The following is a 17,505-nucleotide window of genomic DNA, read 5'->3' on the forward strand; positions in this document are numbered from 1 at the left end:
TTAACACCTTGTGGGCAATAAAGAAATAAGAAACTCTACGAACATAACAACTGGCTTTGTTTTGAAAAATGATCGTGGATCAACAAAATATTTCTGCACCTACGCGTTCAGTTTCTTATGTGTATCGGACAACACTTGTTGCTTGTAAGACGGGTATTATTATCGGACGGCTCCATCGGGATGATCACAGCATTTCTTTGACCTTGAAGCATGGGAAATTTTTCACTGCCTTGTGGTCACGGAAAGGTCTGAAAAAGAACGTTTTCTTTTTCGTCCAAATCCTCATCGATTTTTTCAATTCAGTTTGGTGCGGATGAGAATGGAGAGCGATGTATTACCTTCGTTAAATTTACCTTCGTTAAATATGGCCAAGGGCAGCAGTAATGATCCGAGGGAATGGACCTGCTCACGGCATTCACATGTAGGTCAGAGAATAAGGATGGGAGAAAGTGCTTGATAGTTAATGTAAACCTTGATCTCGGGGTTCCTAAATTGGCACAAGGTGGTGGTCACCTAATTAAGATGTCTCATTTGATAAATTTTCAATGTTTTTGTTTTTTTATGCTTGTTTATATTCGTAATATAAAGTGTAACCGAATTCAACCTGTCGCATGGTCAGGTCGTTGGCGACTGAACTGGCAACCCCATGAAGCTTGGTGATTGTTGGACATTCAGCGCGTCGAAAAATAAGACCCGTCAAAGGGCGGAAGAATTACTGTGTAGTCAACAGCCAATTCAACAAGTACCTTGTTGTGGTGAAGTGCCTGTGTGCTCCAATGACCCAGAGAGCTATGCTGGAGGGAGAGACATCTTCAGGCAGGTCTTACCAGGCCAGACAGGTCGAAGGGTAGGATACAGACAAAACCTTAACGGCAACAAATCAAAACGTCGGCAGCAGGGCATGTATTTAGTTATAGGCAGGACCTAACAGATCAGATTCCTGGCTTTGAACTAGCAGGGTGTCATGCAGAGGACCTTGAATACAAGACAATGGATGAGACCCTAATATTCTTAGTTAGATGGAAACTGCGGGACCATATGGAACAGCGCCCTGTGATTCCTATAGCATGCACAACCGAAACGCCTACGAAAGGGGCCTCCTATAGGACGACCTAGATGAGATGAGATATATTCAGAATTTCCATCACCAAATTTTATAATTTTTTAAATTTGTCCTTGAAGTTTCCCCTTCATCCAACTCCGTGACGCAGTGTATTAGTTTCCACTTGCTCTCCAGTAAAGGTGAATAAATAAATAAATAAATAAATAAATAAAAAAAAGGAAACGAGATAAAAACCGAACATTATCTAGGCCACAATCTTTCAAGATGCCTTTGGATACGTAATTCAAAGAAATTGGCACAGCCCTTACAGTACATGTAGTGCGGTAACAGCACAAATCCATCTGATATAAACACACACGTTAAAGCGTTTCAGTTTACCGAATGGCCGTAGTAATGGATACATTTACTTCAGTTTCGGTTGCAGCTGGTTTTGCTGTTGCTGCTGCTGATGTTGATGATGATGGTGATGATGATGATGAGAACGATGATGACGATGGTATGAAAATTATGACATCCATTGGCATGGTTATAGAAGCAGTGGTGGTGGTTCAGCTGATGGTGGAACTAATAATGGAAGGGGCGACGGCGTTGGCTGTGATGATGAATAATGGAAGAACACGATACTCGTGATGGCGGTGGTGTTAGCACTAAGTTAGCTCTGATGCAGCAGACTTATCATTAGAAGCATCCCAACCATGGCCATCTCATTTTTTCTTCAGGTATTGTGTGCCCTACACGACATTGTGCTCATTCTTTTCTAAAAAGATAGGATGTAACTTGAGGGAGATTTGACTGCTATATACACTAAACCGAGCGACCAGGTGGGAACTCCAGTAAAAGCCATTAATTGTGATGGTTTTAGTAGTGTTGTTGTTGGTGGTGGTGGTAGTTGTAGTACTTGTAGCAATAGCAATGTGAGTGTCTCTGTATGTGTAATTACACACACACACACACACACACATATATATATATATATATATAGAGAGAGAGAGAGAAAGAAGAGAGAGAGAGAAGAGAGAGGTAGATAGATTTAAATATAGGCATGTACGTATAAATATATATATATATATATGTCTCTATATATATGTCTATATATATATATATATATATATATATATATACATATATATATATGTCTATATATATGTCTATATATATATGTCTATACATATATGTCTATATATATATATATATATATAGACATATATATATATACATATATATATATATATATATATTATATATATATATATATATATTATATATATATAGAGAGAGAGAGAGAGAGAGAGAGAGAGAGACATTATTGTGTGCACAGAGGTCTAAGTGTCCACTAAGTGGTATCTGTCTTGTGATAGGTTCCCTCAGTTGTTGGCGGTGAACTGTCATCCTTTCTCTGAGGGTAAGGCTCGTTTGCTCTATGTAGTCTTCGTGGCACCCTTCACACCTTATGACATAGAGTAAATTTTTTGATGCGCACAAAACGCATATACACAAAACGCATATACGCACACACACACCCCACACAGATACATCCAACAGACATAGACACACATGAACAAACACATACACACTAACGCACACGCAACGCACTAACAAACATTAACCACACACACACGCACACACGCACACACGCACACACGCACACACGCACACACGCACACACGCACACACACAAACGGGCACACATATACACACACCATCCTACCAAATTTTTTAAAAAACACACATCTATTTACACCACAATGGACCCTGGGACCAATCAAAAACAGCCCCCCCCCACACAAACACATATATACACACACACAAAGACACACATACTCACACCATTCTGACCTCCATACAGACACACGCGGCACCATGCCAAATGCCAATCACACACACACATACATACATACATACATACATACATACATACATACATACATACATACATACATACATACATACATACACACACACAACACCAAGACAATCACACACACGGTCGACAAACGGGCACGTATATACACACACCATCCTACCAGATTTTACAAACACACAGACACATCTATTCACACCACATATGTATATACACACACACACTCAAACTATTCTCACCTCTAAAAGACCAATCCATCAAATCATTGATGCTTGAAGGAGAGACAAAAAGGAGAAATTATTTTCAGTTCCACATTACTCCTCCTTGCCCCCCACCCAAACACACCTACTGTGTCCCTTGAAATAGATAACATTATTTTACATTAATATGGTGGACAGCTCCCCTACTATTATAATGTAAACCTTTTTGAACTCATAATATTCTGTGCGTGTATACCAATATTCCACTGAACATTTTCATAATTCCTTCTGGAAATTATCTTGAGAATGTATAATATATTTGTTGTAATCTTTTGTGCCCAATATTTCAATGAACTTGTTAAACTTTTTTATGTTCTCAACATGCTCTTGTCACCAAAGAATGTATATTTATATATGGATTGTAGTACTCTGTGTCAACCAATATTCTGTGCGTGTTTGAATATACAGATACAATGCCAATATCCCACTGAACTTTTTAATAATTCCTTCTGGAAACTATCTTCAACATGTCCTTGAGAATGTATATTTATGTTGTAATCTTTTGTGCCCAATATTTTAAGGAATTTGTTAAACTTTTTTATGTCCTTAACATGTCCTTGTTACCAAAGACTGTATATATGTATTGTAGCATTTTGTGACAACCAATAATCAACGCAAATATACTGAATAGAAAATGATTGAGAAATAAAAAATATCTCACAATGCATTTGCAGTACCAGTGATGATCCCAACATTTGGGATACTTGATTGGTCTGTAGAGGAAATCCACTCCATAGATATCAAAGCCCGCAAAATCCTGGCAACAACTGGGGACTTCCACAGAAACAGAGATCTGGACAGACTCTACCTAAGAAGAAATGATGGTGGTAGAGGTGTGAGATCAGTGCAATCGGCCTTCGAATGCCCTATGGTATCACTCAGGCAGCACCTGCTGAACAACGGCAGCAAAAATAAATATATGAATGCAGCCCTGAAAAGTGAAGTGAGCAACGTTGTAGGAGTTGGCAGGGAACTCCTCAAGAAACACTCTCTTCCTGGTGATCTTCTGTACAGCCCCAAAACAGCTGGGTCTTCTTGCTTCAGAGAAGACCTGGATGCAAAGCACTTAGCATACAAAAAAAAAAGACTATGCATGGGTATGTTGCCCGGAAGCTTAAAGAAGACAGTAGAATTGACACGAAGCGTAGCCTCTCTTGGCTTGGACACAAGACCACTACATCACATCACACTTTGAGGGCTATGCATTTGCAATCCAGGAACAGGAGATTGCTACAAAGCACCTGGTGAACAAGAGGGACAGAGTCGCTCTTGCAATCCCAAGGTGCAACCGCATGTGTAGGCTATGTCATGTTTCTGAGGAAGACATCGCGCATGTGATTAGCGGCTGTCCTAAAATGTCGTCCCTACGCGGCACGATGTTGTCGCTAAAACAATTTACAATACCATCCGCAAAAAAGACTGTCCTGAAATAAACTTAGAAGATCCCTCTGTTATGGAATACATTCATAAACACCAACTCAAGGAATACTGGTGGAATATTCCCATCAAAACTTCTGTCAAATGTAAACATAACAGGCCGGATATCGTTGTTTGGGACAGAGGGGCAAAGGTATGTACAATCATAGAGGTCAGCTGCCCTGCAGATATGAGTAACTCTTTGAAAATAAAAGAAAAAGATGATATCTATGGACAACTGCTTCGAAACTTCCAGCTTCTATATCCAGACTATGAATTCATATTCATACCAATAATAATTGGAGCACTAGGTTTTGTTAGTAAATGCTTAAAGGAGAATCTGGATAAACCGGGATTTCCAGGAAGAGAAATCGACCAGCTAATTCGTACATTACAAGTGCAATCTGTGAGTGGAACAATAAAAATATGCAAGACTTTACTTAAGTTCCAAATGTGAATTTGTCTCTGTTAACTACATCCCAAAGATGGAGCCTTGCATCTTTGTTGGAAACCGGCTCCCTCCTCAGGGAAAGATTTATGATAATTAAAAAATAGAAGAGACATACATACATAGATACAAACACACACACCGGTATACGCATACATATGTCTCTCTCTCTCTATATATATATATATACATATATATATATATTTACCAAAATACATGCATATATATATGTGTGTGTGTATGTGTGTGTATGTATGAATGTATGCATGTGTGTGTATATATTTATTTATTTATTCATTCTTTCATTGACACTCTTATATAAGCACTCTGCACCCATATATTAATAGACACATGTAAAAGGACGTTTATGCACGCGTATGTATTTTTCTTTCCCTGTTAATATAAAATACACCCTAACCCTAACAACCCTGTGCCTTGAATGATTTGTGCATATCTTGCACTCGTGCATACGCATGGCTGACTTTCTTGCAAATACACACGTTATACCGTACATATTTGTTCATTTGCGCGGAAACACCTCTTTAAACTAACGACTGCACCTATTTCGTACCTCACTCCAGAGCCTCTAACCCTCTTCTCATGTATGCTGCTGCGTAAGATTTCCTTACGTGAATTCATGCACAAGCAGCAAAATTATATTTATGTGCACATGCTTATACAAGTCTATGTGTTCTGATGTTTTTTGTATCCTTGCACGATCGTTTACACTTGATTACACATTATGGGTGCTAGTGTACCTAGAGTACGTATGTTGTCTTGTCAGCTTGAATATGTCCGTAAGCATGCTGCATGCCTCTACCTACTCCGAGATGCCTGTATATATATATATATATATATATATATATATATATATATATAATATATATATATATTATATATATATAATATATATATATATATATGTATATATATATATATAAAATACATACATATATGTATATGTATGTATATATATATATATATATATATATTATATATATATATATATATATATATATGTATATATATATATATATATACATATATATATATACATACATATACATATATGTATGTATTTTATATCTATCTATCTATCTATCTATCTATATATATATATGTATGTATGTATGTATGTATGTATGTATGTATGTATGTATGTATGTATGTATGTGTGTATACCAAAGGCATTTGATAAGGTAGATCATGGCATGATGAGTCATAAGCTTCGAGAGCTTGGCATTGCTGCATGACTTCCTTAAAAACAGAAGTCAGGTAGTTGCATCCAATAGCGTCCTAACTGGTGTCCCCCAGGGAACTGTTCTGGGGCCATTTCTGTTCATAATAACCCTCTTAGACATGTTCCCAGTCACTCGGACAGCTACTATCACTAGCTATGCCGACGATACAAAATTATCACAGCCTATAAAAAACCAAGATGATGTCACAGGCTTACAGCGAGACCTGAACTCAATATGCGACTGGGCCGAAATAAACAACATGCAGTTTAATGCTGGACAATTTCGAGCACTGCACTATCAACTCATGAATACAGTACAATGTACATCTACAGGACTGGAAGGCAGTACAATCCCAGAGTCAGAGGCAGTGGAAGACTTGGGGATCAATTCGTGCAATGACGCATCATTTTATATGCACATTAGCAAGATGGCAGCAAAGTGCAGACAACTGGCAGGATGGATACTGAGGTCCTTCAAGACAAGAAACCAAGAAATTATGTTGATCCTGTGGAGAACCTTTGTTCTCAGCCGCCTCGACTACTGTTCCCAGGTATGGTTAACACATAGCGCCAAACTAACAGCGGAGCTTGAAGCAGTCCAACACCACTTCACTACAAAGGCTGAAACAGGGCAGCGGATGAGCTACAGGGATAGGCTGAGAAAACTACAGCTTTACTCCCTGGAGCAAAGGCGTGAGAGATATGCAACAATATACACATGGAAAATCCCAGAAGGGCTAGTACCTAACTTTAGCATTGAGTGTTATACAAATGCCAGAACTGGCCGTCTTTGTATTGTACCAAAGGTATTATCCACTCCATCTCAATTCAGGACCAGGTATTGCAATAGTCTAAGAAATAAAAAAATAAAATAAAATAAAAGTGATTCATGGGATTAGCGTCGCATTCGAACCAATTAACCTTCTATTCATAAGTTGTAAGTTAGCGATCAATGTAAATTATACAGGGTGTTCAAAAAGTCTCTCTGCAATCCTAACCTTCACGTGGTCCATACCGCGTCAGACTCTCCAAGATGTATTTCAAAACATGTGTAGAAGAGTCAACTTATCTATTGAAAACGAAGGAAGACACTTTCAACACCTCTTATAAAGTATTTTAAAGTCTAACATATTCTTTTGTAGTCTTATACCATCTTATTAATATTTATTTTGCCATAAAATCCTTACTGCGGAGAGACTTTTTGAACACCCTGTAGATTACAAATATGTGAATTTTTAGACTGATCCCACTAGCATTCTGCATATAATGGATTCACTTTATTTTTAATTCTTTACTATCTTTAATTATTGGTAAATCCAACTGTTTTATTTTTACAAATATTTTTATTTTCATTCGCACAAATGTTCTACTTCACAATTTCTTTTCACTTCACAAAGCTTTCTTCTATATCCGTGCGAAGATTTTTAAAAATACTATAACATTTAAAAATTCTATAACGTTTCGGGGATGTGCCAATCAATACTAGATATATCAGTACTTAAAATAGTACTTAAAATTGGCACTCTCCTCGTCAGGATGTCCTATACAACACATATAAAACATGAAAAAACACACAAATACATAGTGTGTTTGTGTTTGTTCATGTTTTATATGTGTTGTATAGGACATTCTGACGAGGAGAGTGCCAATTTTAAGTACTATTTTAAGTACTGATATGTCTAGTATTGATTGGCACATCCCCGAAACGGCCCGTAGATGATGGACTTATATTTCTGTAAGCTTGTATATGTATTATATTTTATGTACTATTCGCCGGAATTTTACTCGTGTCTTGATATGCTATACATATATATTTATATTTTTATTTTATTATCACTATATTTATTCCTCTTATTCTAACAGTTTTAAGCGTGTTAAATGCAAAATTTATATTTATATTTATTTTTATATTTATATTTGTATTTATATTTTTATTTGTATATGATACTTATATATTATTGAATTTTTAAATTTCTAATATGTCGGACTGTATAGATATAAACTAGTATATAAGATTTGCATGTGTTTGGTCTATCTTTGAATTTTGTGGTGTTCCTGTGGTTGTTGCTCCTATTGCCTCCCCTTGGAATAAAAAGTGTATACAGCTCATTGGAGTACTTCTATTTCCAGTCCGTTGTATATCTTGAGTGTTGTTGTCACTCAAGATATAACTTTATATATATATATATATATATATATACATATATGGGTACAGGACGTCAACAACTGTAAACAACATGAAGTACGAAAACAAATGAGTTAAATACGCAAACAACGAGAGAAACAAATGGAAAACAGGACAAGTAGCACAAAGAACGACCCTTCAACAGTTGTCGGCTGTCTGTCTACTCCTCATTTCGAGCATTCAACAACAATATAACTCTTCGAAGGCAGTTGCTCCCATATATATATATTATATATATATATATATATATATATATATATTTATGCATGTACTTATATACATGTACACACACACACACACTCACTGACGCACATTCGTATATTCTTACATGATTTCAAATTCATATTTCTAATCCTATCTCACACTGTGAGGACATAATTTCCTCCCTTTGTATTAACGGCCATCCAGAAGGTCACGCGCGCGCGCGCAAGTGTGTGTGTGTGCATGTACGTATGATGGAATCTTCCATCAAAGAGAGTCGTATGAGATTCAGACTTTTCCGAACGACATGCAACGACTGATTTGTTTATAGCAAATGTTTGTTATTTCTTTATTGCCCACAAGGGGCTAAACATAGAGGGGACAAACAAGGACAGACAAACGGATTAAGTCGATTACATCGACCCCAGTGCGTAACTGGTACTTAATTTATCGACGTCGAAAGGATGAAAGGCAAAGTTGACCTCGGCGGAATTTGAACTCACAACGTAACGGCAGAGGAAATACCGCTAAGCATTTCGCCCGGCGTGCTAACGCTTCTGCCAGCCCCTCACCGCCTGGATACCGATCAAATGTTTGTGTTGTACATTAGCTCACCCCCTCCATCAAATCGACATTGTCTGATCATGCGCACGGTGTACCACACGTCTGATGTCAAAGCAGAACAACGTGAGATGAAGTGCTTTGCTCAAGAAGGCAACAAAACAGATGGTCTAGGAATTGAAACCACGATCTCGCGATCGGGAATGCAACTCTTTAACCACTAAGCCATGCATCATCTTTATATGCATGTGTGTGTGTATGTATATATATAACTTCCTGATCTCCATTTACTTTTCTTCTTTTAACTGTATATAATATATATATATATATATATATACATATATAATACACACACACACACACACACACACACACACATATATATATATATATATATATATATATATATATATATGTATGTATATATACACCTATCGGTTGATGTCTATTTTTTTCAGTATGCGTACAAATACACCTGATAAGTGTCCACGTATTTCTTATACATATACTTAAATCAACATCAGCATTGTATACATGTACATACTCATTTATATATACATGCGTAATACACCAACAAACGTATCACGAAGCTGCCCTCCTTAACACAAACAAGTACAAATCTCCACACCCGTTCAAATTTCTTCTCCTTCCTGTCACCATATTTTCATATAACCCCTACTTTCAGGCACAGTATATTAGATTCAATTACTCCCTAAAATCCTTTTTACCCCTTAAATAGCCACCCTTACTAATCCCACTACATTCCACATACCCAGTCTGAGAGGCACGTACACAAGTATTCACCCAAGCGTATTCACCGCCTCCGGCTATTGCCTATTGTTCAGCCCTATCTAAAGGATAATCCCTGAGATTTAATCTAAAATTAGATTACGTATCCAGATGTTGTTTATTGACGTCACTTGCAGAGGAAATTATAGTCAATTTTTATTACTCCCTAAATTCCTTTAGCCTAATTAACAAAATGAATCTCACCTACAAACCCTAATGCATTTCGCATGCATCCAAACCTTCATATATGCACACATTCAATTATTTATAACAGAAGCAATATTAATACCAAAATGTAATCTTTATAGCTAATACCGAATACTGCGCTTTTAGCCTTGTTAGATCCTCTCATATGTGTGTGCCTTTGTGCAGCAGGTGTCTATATGATACGCAGATAATTGCATTCTATAAACTTTTCATGCAATAAATTCAAAATATTGTTGGCCAAAAATGCGCTAAACCCTCTTTGTCAAAACAAAACTGTCTAACACTGTGCTAGGGAGCGAGTTAGGTCTATACCAAGCTGATGAGATAAAATAGGGACCAAAATACTGCGTCCATAGTTATCGCTTGCCTCCAACGATCACACTCTTGTTTTCTTAAGCATGTTATTTCATTCAAGAATTTATTTTAAATACTCTCTCTTTCGTTACTGAGTTTCTTAATAATTGCCGCTAGATTTTAGGTTTCTTTTCTGTCACAGAAAAAAAAGTTATCCATTGCTAAAAAAACGAAAAGAAAACATACATACATGCGCTCAAAATCAGTGGGAAGGAGAATACCTATGGATAACTGTTTTGAAAACTGCAGCTTTTCTACCCAGATCAAAAATGTTCATTCATATCAGTAATCATTGGTGCACTTAGTTATGTTAGTAAATGTCTAAGCAACATTCTAAAGAAGCTGGGATTTTCAAGCAAAGAAAGAGGCCTGATGACAGGAACTTTGCAGATACAGTAGGTGGAATAGCAAAATTGTGTAAGACTTTCTTAATGTTTGATTGGTAACAATTATCGTTGTCGTTATCCAAATTCCAAAGATGGCACTTTTGTTTACTTGTTGGAAACGAGTTTCCTCTTTCTAAGATTATAAATAAATTTGGAAAAAAAATAAGAAATAAAGGAAAGAGAATAAATAGTGAAAGCATACAAACATACACACAGACAGACATGCACACAATTTTATAATAATTAGAAACATTAGTAAATTGTTTGAAAAATAATGAAAGGTAAACAAGCTGAAATTTCCAGAACGCCTCCAGCCACTTCACGTCTACTGACATGCTGTATTTGTGTTGCAAGAAGCTTCGCGTTTGCAAACTTTTTTCTGTGTTAAGTTAACAAGCGTTTGTTTGCTTTTCAACAAAAATGGTCCATTAATGTCATACAACTAAATTCCAATCAAATCATCGCTCAAATATTCATTTATTTGTACATTATACACGTACTAAACTATCTTCTCTTATGTCTGCATGTACGTGTTTCGGATATTATACAGACGTTTATGAGTGATTGTGTTACACTGTACGTTGTGTGTGTGTGTGTGTGTGTGTGTGTGTGTGTGTGTGTGTGTGTGTGTGTGTATGCGTGTGTGCGTGTGTGTGTGCGTGCATGCGTGTGTGTAATGTAATGTAAAACTCGACAATATGTGAATAATGTGAAAAATAGAGACAGAAACGCGATAGATAGATAGATATGTTTCTTTATTAGCCACACAGGGCTGCACACAGATAGAACAAATTACAAGGTAGAGCTTTTCTTTTGAAGGTTTAAAAAAAAAAAAAAAAGGAAGGGGGAGTTTCGATCAAAAGGGATCGTAAAAGGAGAGAAAGAGGACAAAAAAAAGGGGGGGTTAAAAAAAAAAAAGGGGGGAGAGGAAAAAAAAATTGATCAATAGGGATCGTTATCACAGAAATGTCAATATGAAGTGTAAAGGGGAGGACAGGTGAGGTTTACCCGTGGAAAGAAAAGCCTACGGAAAAGACCACGGTAACCTCGGTCAATGAAGTCACATTTTATATTTCTGGTGGACGCGTCTGAAGGAAGGAGGCGTGACAATATTGACGATAGACTCAGCTGATAAACCGACTCGTCCCACACGTGACAACAGTTGTTCGACATAAGCCCACAGGTCGGAAATTGTTGGACACTGAACGAGTGCGTGCAGAACGGTTCGTCGCTCTGACCGCATCTCGGGCAGGTCGGCCCCGTGTTTCTCGAGCCGTGTCTGTAGAACTTATCCCGAACGGGTAGCGCTTCTCGGTAGCACTGCCAGGCCAGGGATCTCTGGAAGTTGTCCATGGGCCCTGGCCCGAAAGTCGTCCCGAACAGGCGGGTCAGGTACTCCTCGTCGACGTCCAGGTTCGCCCCGAGCTCGTCGTCGTACCTCCCCTCCACTAAACCCCTATAGAATGCTTTGGTTGTGTTGAAGTCACTTAAGGTCGACCCAGGACGGCAGAGATGCTTGAGAGCAACGCGACACTCGCGGTGCCATTCGCCCTTCCTCGGCCTCTTTTTGATCCACGACTGCAGTTCGGTCATGGAGACAGGCTGCGGGAAAGCGTGCCTCACAAACGGCGACCACACCTGTTCACCGTCGTCTACATAGAGCCAGAGATGTCGCAGTCTCAGCGCGTGTCTGCGCATCATCAACCACGGCATGCCCAGCCCTCCTTTTAACGGGTGTTGACAGCAAATGGATCGCCTGACCATCGGGACGCATCCTTTCCACAAGAAGCGAAAGAGGATGCGTTGTAGTTTGGTGATGGTAGGGTCGGGACAAGGTACGACGGTCAGGCGGTAGTAGATGACGGACGCGATGTACGTGTTCGCCACCTCCGCTCGACCTTTTAGGGACAGTTTCCTCTCGGCCCATTGCCGGGCGAGAGTGACCACCCTACTCGTTATCTCGTTCCAGTTCTTCTCCACTTGGAGGTCCGGACCAAACCAGACCCCGAGCAACTCAACCGGGCCGTCGGTCCAGCGTCCCACGACGGAGGCGCTGGTGGACGGCATGGGCTTGCTTCTCCAGGTGCCTAGTCGCAAGCCCACTGACTTTTCCCGGTTGATTTTCGCTCCTGTCACACGCTTCGTAGTTTTTCAGTGTCCCGCCGACCAGCTCGATGTGCTCGTGGCTAGACACTATGACGGTGACGTCGTCCGCGTATGCAGACACGCTCGTCCCGCATCCCAATTCTCGCGGGATGCCCCTTAGAGTCGCCAGCTTCCGCAGTAGTGGCTCAAGAGTCAATACGTATAGAAGCGCCGAGAGGGGGCATCCCTGACGGACCGAACGTGCAATGTCGAAAGGTCTCGATAGATGTCCATTTACGCGAATTACCGAACGGATGCCTCTGTACAAGGCAGCTATCCAGCCGCGGAAGACGGGACCGAAACCAGCCGCTCTCAGGACTGCCTCCAAGTATCGATGGTCTACCCTATCAAAGGCTTTCGATTGATCCAAGTTGATCAGGGCCCCACCCATGCCAGGTTCGTTAACTACCCTGTCTATGATGTAGCGCATCAGATGGAGGTTGTCATGGATGGTCCGGCCTGGCACGGCGCATGTTTGCGCCTTGTCGACCAGTTTCTCGATGACAAGCGCCAACCTCTTGGCTAGCACCTTGGCCAAAATTTTCAAGTCTGCATTAAGCAGAGTGATGGGCCTAAGTTATCTATTACATTTCCCTTGTTTAGATCTTTCTTCAGCAGTGTTACGGCTCCTCGGCTCACAAAAACCAGGAATGCTCCCGTTTTGCTGCCAGTTGCAGTACACCGCCGCCAAGAGATCTCCAAACAAGTCTGGCATACAATTGTAAAGCTCGTAGGGTAGACCATCCAAACCCGGTGATTTGTCCCTCGAGCATTCTGCCATCGCTTCCCGCACTTCCGCCGCCGTGGATGGCACCTTCGCAGCACCCTGCCTTTCTTGTCGAGAGTCGTGGTAGGCTATGTAGGTAGGCACTGAAGTCCACCCTACGTTCTTGCCCTCCACTCGTTCCGAACAGTCGGGCAAAATGCTGCTGAAAGGCCTCACACATTTTACTTGGCTCGAGCAATTCGCGCCCCTGTTCATCTACCAGTGACCGAATGGTGGCTTTGTTGCCCTGTTGCGCCTCTGCCACCCGGGCCTCTCTCGCGGCTCCAACACCTTCGTTCCTTAGAGCACGCATCCTAGCTCTGACAGCACATCCTTCGTGTTTGGCGTTGAAGTGTTGGTCGAGGGCCAACCTCGCCGCCAAAACGTCGGATGCGATGCCGCTTCTAATTGCCTCTTCTAGATTCTTAACTAGCTCACCCTCTACTCTATTTCTATCTATGGCTAGTGCTTTGCTGTACCTAATCGCTTCTGCTTTTACTGCTCTCTTGAGGGCAACCACCATTTGTTGTTGATGATGGCTCCCGTCAAAGCCCTCTTTACTAGTGTGCTAATCCGGTCTCTGAAAACTTGTCTCGATGGGAAAGACGCGTTTAGTTTCCAGTATCTGGGACCCTGCCTAAGTGTCTTACCTAAGTCTAGCGTACATGTCACAAGTTTGTGATCCGTGTAGCTGACTATGTGGAATTGTGGACATCCTATGCTATCTCTATCTACTGTCCTACACAGTATCCTATCTAGATACGATCTCGACGATCCGATGCGGTTGCTCCATGTCCACGTTGGCGCATTCGGGTGGTCTAGTCGGAACCTGTCAGACAGTTGAAAGCGTCTGAGCAGGTCTCTGAGGCATTTGCATCCCTGTCTATTCCTATCTCTACCCACGTAGTCTACATGCGTGTCCAAGGTAGCATTCCAATCCCCCACTAAGAGTAAAGGACGAGACGTTCCCAAGAAAACTTCTAGACGTTGAAAGAAATCCGCCCGACCTGTTAAGGGCGGTGCGTAAACTGATACGAGTCGAAAAGCGCACCCATTGCTGCCGTCGACATCCAGGAGGACCAGTCTACCCTCCGGGTCTACGAATATTGTCCTTACATTGAGATCCAGACTCTTGTGAAAAGTACCGCGGTGCCACTACCGCCCATTCTCGGCAGACAGGGGAAAAATAAATGTTGAACTGTCCGCCAAACATGGTCTTTAGGGCCCGCGGATTGTGGAGTCTGGTCTCGCTTATGGCTATGATTTCTAACTTATGTGACTTTATGTCATTTAAGAGGTACCCTTGTTTCCAAGGGGACCCAAGCCACGCGCATTTACACAACCAATCTTGATCATAGTTCTAATGAATTAGAATACAGAGGGTTACTTACTGCTCGAAAGTTTTTGCTTTTTCCTCCGTTGGTTTGTCCTCGAGAAGATCCCAGTACAGTTTCTTTGTGAGATTTTTTGGCATTTACCAACCGCACTGGGGAAAATGCCTTTGAGTGTGTGGTGCAGACTTTTGGAGATGTGTAATATTTTGATGTGGTCTGGTGGTGTTGTGTATGGGTGATTGTTTGTTTTTATGTCATCTTCTGTTATGTTTGTTTTTGATTGGAGTATTCCATCAAATTTGTTGTTTTTTGTGTCTATGGCTGTGAGCATGTTTGCTGTATGTTTTTTGGTGGTGTTGGTGTTGCTTGTGTTTGCGTTGGGTTTTGAAATGTCTTCGGGAGATGTATTTCCCCCTGCTTTGTTCGTGTTTGCATTTGGTTTGGTTGTGTTTTCTGCTCTTTATTTTCCTTCTTTTTGTAGCTATTTGCCATTCCTCACTGGTTTCGTCTTCCGACGAAATTTCTGAGGAATCAGAAGGGGGTAGGGTATGTGTGGGCTTTATGTATGTCTGTGTAAGTGGTTGTGTTGTTGTTTTCGTTCGTTGTTGTTGGTTGTTGAGTTTTGTGTGTGTTGAGTGCGGTATAAGGGATGGGGGATCAGTTTGTGTGTGTTTTCTTTGTTTTTCTGTTCCTTTGGGTTTTGCTGTTGATGGTTTGGTTTGTATTTTTTCAGGTGTCGAGTGGTTTTTAGTTGATGACGGATTAGCTTCGTGTGCTTCTCTTGTCGTCTTCTGTGTTGATGGTGGTGTGGGTAGTAGAGCTTTTTTTTCCGGAGTGCTTTGGTTGTGGTAGTGGTTGTGTTGTTGTTGCTCTTGGTGTGCAGTGGTTGGGCACGTCTTTTTCAAGTGTGTTTCGCTTCCACACAAATAGCAGCGTGGTCGCCTGCCCTCTACCACTATATAGAGTTTGTAGCCTCCTGGCAGTTCTATAGCGGTGGATATCTTCTCTCTTGCTGCTTCATCCAATTGAAGCAGGAATTCGATTGATTTGCCCACATAGTCTTTCTCTCCTAGAACCGCGATTTCCAGGATGTTTGTCTCTGACATTTCAAAGCAGATGGCCGAGACCAACCATTGTGTTTCGACATCAAATGGTATGTTTTTTATTTGGACTTTCGTGACCCTTTTGTTTAAATAGACTGGTATCATTACCAAGTCGTCCGAATGCAGCTCCAATGTGGAAAAACGTTTTGCTAAACTTTCGTTGAGGAAACGTACTTGGACTGTACCAAATTTGTTTCCCCAACTGATATATTCCTTGGAGTCCCATGCAGGACGAAGGCATTTATCAATTTTTTCCTGCGGTGCATTTTCTGTTCTTCTTGTTTTTTTGTTTATTACTTTATAAATTATTGTTTTTTTTTGTGTGTTTTCCACGATGTGTTGTGGAATATGAAGGTGCAATTTGATAGATAGATAGATAGATAGATAGATAGATATAGATTATATAGTTTCTTTATTAGCCACACAGGGCTGCACACAGATAGAACAAATTACAAGGTAGAGCTTTTTCTTGAAGGTTTAAAAAAAAAAAAAAAAAGGAAGGGGGAGTTTCGATCAAAAGGGATCGTAAAAGGAGAGAAAGAGGACAAAAAAAAGGGGGGTTAAAAAAAAAAAAAAGGGGGAGAGGAAAAAAAAAAATTGATCAATAGGGATCGTTATCACAGAATGTCAATATGAAGTGTAAAGGGGAGGACAGGTGAGGTTTACCCGTGAAAAAAAGCCTACGGAAAAGACCACGGTAACCTCGGTCACATGGAGTCACATGTTTATTTCTTTTTTTTTTTTTTTTTTTGCAAATAAGCAACTCTCTGTTTTCAATTTCTGGGTTCATAGGATCATGCCAAGGTGGCTTCGTCATTCATACGTGCCATTCTTGCTACATTCACCTCCTTTTTTTAAAACATTCGCTAGACAAAACTTGCCTCTCTACTCTCACTTTCCTTTTCAAGTGGTACTTGAAGAAGTTGATGAGAGATTGACCAGAGAGGAAAGTGTTTGTCTCCAATCCTTTCAGACGCGTCCACCAGATACATTCTTTCGCCATAGCCACAAGGATGATGAAAATAGCTCTTCCTTCCCGTTTGAAGGAGGGAGGCGTGACAGATAGATATATAGGTAGGTAGGTAGGTAGATAGATAGATAGATAGATAGATAAATAGATAGATAGATAGATAGATAGATAGATAGATAGATAGATAGATAGATAGATAGATAGATAGATAGGTAG

The 17,505-nt window shown here is 40.2% G+C and overlaps 1 long non-coding RNA gene across 1 annotated transcript; it reads right to left on the bottom strand.

The window, feature by feature from the left end:
• Nucleotides 1-688: 688 nt before the first annotated feature.
• LOC118764147 lies at nt 689-12,431 on the bottom strand. The gene is made up of 4 exons (XR_004999930.1): nt 12,421-12,431; nt 6,869-6,875; nt 3,238-3,247; nt 689-865 (listed from the first exon to the last, which is right to left on the bottom strand). It is a non-coding gene; the product is annotated as an uncharacterized LOC118764147 (long non-coding RNA).
• Nucleotides 12,432-17,505: the final 5,074 nt, after the last annotated feature.

The sequence above is a fragment of the Octopus sinensis genome, linkage group LG7 (assembly GCF_006345805.1).
Source record: "Octopus sinensis linkage group LG7, ASM634580v1, whole genome shotgun sequence".
NCBI classification, from domain to species: Eukaryota; Metazoa; Mollusca; class Cephalopoda; order Octopoda; family Octopodidae; genus Octopus; species Octopus sinensis.